The sequence below is a fragment of the Sitophilus oryzae genome, unplaced genomic scaffold (genome assembly GCF_002938485.1).
Source record: "Sitophilus oryzae breed Bouriz unplaced genomic scaffold, Soryzae_2.0 scaffold_1007_pilon_pilon, whole genome shotgun sequence".
NCBI classification, from domain to species: Eukaryota; Metazoa; Arthropoda; class Insecta; order Coleoptera; family Curculionidae; genus Sitophilus; species Sitophilus oryzae.
The window spans coordinates 193,180-196,887 of NW_022145624.1; positions in this window are offsets into that span (position 1 = coordinate 193,180).

A 3,708-nucleotide genomic window follows, 5' to 3' on the forward strand; every position below is an offset into this window, starting at 1 on the left:
GACGATTGCAAATAAAGTCTGAAGCTCTGCTGTTTGCTCGGTTTTAATTAAGATCAACAGAGTCCACCTTAAAAGCGAACTTTTACCAAAAACTCTCCCGAAATTCGAAAGAAAAAGACCAAAAAGTAGAATGTGTCGGCGCGGTCGTTCCCAAAGAGCGCACCTAGCGGAACTCTGTTCAAACAAACCGCCTCAAATATTGACTCGTCTCTGAAAATGCTAATTAGATGGCGCGACGAGCGACTGGGCCGTGTTGGCTCAGTTAATTGCGGCCGACGCCGATGCTTTTTTCGAGTGCTTTCAGCTAGGAGCGAAAAAAGAATGGAAACAAATAATAGCGGCCCAAGTGTCAGACTTAACTGCCACCGACACATCTAAGTACCCTAACCGGAGAATGTGTGCTCTTTGTTCGCTTAACGCCAACAAATAAGTCATTATGATGGAATAGTAGTGTACCTACTTACTCTGCCTTCCATCTACGATGCGCGATAATTGGTTTTGTTGTGAAGCGTTGATTGTTAAGAGTAAATATTAAGAGAAAATTATCGTCCCGTTAAAGACTGGAGTCCCGGTAGCTCCCTAAGACGCAAAACGTTGTCGGTAATCCCGCAGGATTAATGGGTTGCGGTGGCCACGGCCCCGGAATTACTCACACCCAATAAATCCTTTTAAAGACCTCCGGAATTTCTCGGGAATAGTCCGGGCATTGTTGCCTGTCGGCGGGGTTTATTAAGAAATAAGATCCGGGGGCATGCTCGGCAATTGCGGGAGGATGAGGGCATAGAGATAATTGGTTCGTACTACAAAGGAAGTTAAATGCTAGTTTACAAATAATAATGGTAACAATCACGTAGAATATTATCATTTGTGTTTAGTAGAATCAAAACAATCTGTTATTTTCATTTTTGATGGAGCAGATGATGCTATAATAATTTATTTTATTCACAATGAATATGAATGACATTAATGACTCTTAGACCATTTTGTCTAAATTTTCGTTACCCATCTCAATTTTAAATAAAACTAATAAACGAATCAGCAACTGCTTCGGAAAATAGCTTTAATATAAGAACGTATCTCCGAAATCTATATCTATATATCTATATCTCTGACCACCGTCTACAAGTTCAATTACAGTCGACATTTCATATCCAAGTTCCGTAAGAACTATTAATAATAATGGCGGGCGATAAAAACAACAATTCCACGGCAATATCGGTGCCGATAAACGAGATAAATTTCTTCTGGCTACCCATTAAGGGCACGTGCCTCCCCTCAAGAGTTTCTCGTTAAGACTTGGAACGATGTAAGTCCAAATGTCGCCGCTACTAATACAGCCGTGTCGGTGGTCATCTAATCTCTCTTAGAAGTAACCGTATTTAGTTTTGCAGTGACAAAAAGAATCTGTAACTCTAATTAATTTTTTTTGTTTTTTTTTATACAATATTCTTTTGTTATTAGAGCTTAACCAGAAAATTACTTATTTTTCATTATGTGTCTTCTAAATATGATTAATCTACGACAATGCCCAAGCAGCATTTGGACGTCGGGACAACGTTGTGTCACGCGACCAAACGTCGGGACCCAACGTCGGCACAACCTCGTGCCAACCCTAGTCTGCACTAGTTTGGAGAATAATTTTTGGGTCGAAACGACGTTGGATACCGACGTTGGCTAGAAGCCTAATTTAGTACAAACTGCAACGTTGTTTAAAATCCTAATTCACAGAAATACAAAACTAATATGGCGTCTAAGTCGCGTTTTATCCTAAATTGGGATAATTATAGTAAAAATATTATTTTTATGATTTAGTTAGAGACATATGTCAGATGGCAGTGAAGGAAAACAAAACAAAAGTATTTAAGTGTGGGGATGTTTGAAGATCATAATTATTGAAACACTTTAACCGACTCAGTAACTCGTTACCCAAAAAAAAAGTTAAACGCAAACAACTTTATTGATAAATGTATTGTTTCTACTTTGAAAAATACTAATGGGCCTTAAAATTAAAGAATTTTTAAAATTTTCTTGAATTTTTTTTTAGTAAATGAGAATAATTTATTCGCAGTCGAAAAAATTGTTTCCGCGTGTTTTTAGGGTCAAATATTTCAAGTTAATGTATTCAAAAGCAGGAATTGCTATTTTAGGAACGAAACATTTTCTTATTTAACAACATGGCGGCTTTCACTGTGTTGTTTTGGAGATTAAGATGGAGTAGTTCGAGTAGTCGCATACTGGACTAATAAAGTCGCAGTTCAGCCTTAACCGGTAGTATACTAGTCGCAAGATTGCCTAATTTAGTCATCCTAGAGTCTAGCTTGTGCCGCCCTCTATAATCTAAATAAACGAGGGAGTGGATAAACTATCGGTAATATATGTCGATGTATATTTAAATTTAGTTTTATATGTACCTTTCTTATGTTCCATTTTAATTAAGTTTTTTTTATAAAAAACAAAAACAGCACTGAACTGTCTGACTGAACAGAACAATGAAGTGAAAATTTAGGATTTAAGGTTATGGTTCAATACAGTTTGCAAAAGGTAGTGACTCGACGTCCTACCAACGTAAGAATAAGGAAATCTAAACAACGTTGGAATTAGTAAAACAGACGACGTTTGCATAACGTTGGAATAGGTCCTGAAACTGACGCCGGAAAACTCTGTATTGTCCAACGTTGTAACTACGTTGTCCGAATCACCTAAAGATCGCTTAAGCAAAAAAGGTTACAAGACAACGTTTATTCGACGTCGTAGAAGCTTCTACTTTGCTGTAGCACTAGTCCAACGTCTCGTCGGCACAACGTTATAAAAACGTTTAAATTTATTTTAATACCCATGGTAGGGAGCTAACTATTTTTTGTAACTAATCCAACGTTGTGTTTAGTAAACATGTGGTCGCGTCGTGAAATAGTGTGGTCAAGTCGTGAAAATGCTACTTGGGTGTCATTATGACACATTTAATTATTAACGTTGTCATTTGAATGTCATTATGGCTTTCATAAATAGCACTTATGAATTCATAATAACACGCAAATTTTAAAATAAGAAACTAGCAAAAAAAGGTACTCAAATACGTTTATTTATTGTAAACTTTAATTATAATATCAGTACAACTGGTTAAATTAATTCCAGACGATGACAGATGAGTTACATTTTTAGAAAGTAAATTTATTTCCTGAGTGCTTGAACTTGTTGAAGACCCATCATTGCCAGAATTGTTACCCAAAATACTACACATAACACTTTTTTCTTATTTTCTTTGGAATTTTCTATATAGCTCTCAGCCACTGTGTTAGAGCGCCAACCACCATGTCTTTTAACAGTTAATAAATCCACTCCTGAATCTGCAAGCAACGACGCAGACGATCTACGCAAACAATGTCCAGTGTATTGTTGTGGATTTGGAAGACTTAGGAACAATGCTATTTTATACGGCATTTTCCCTAAAGTATTAATGCCAACGGGTTGCTTAATACATTTTCCATTTCTGTACCCCACAAAAAATCGAGTATGCTCTGTGTTGCTTGGCCGCATAGCTATATATCTTCGAACCATTTCCACCATATTTATTCCTTCAACATTCCCTTTCGTTATAGAAAAATCTCGTGATATCTTTGTTTTCGTAAATGGAATAATGACATGAATGCATTGTCCTTCATCTTTTAACATTTTGCAGCTGCAGATTTGTCAACTCGATACGCCGGCGCC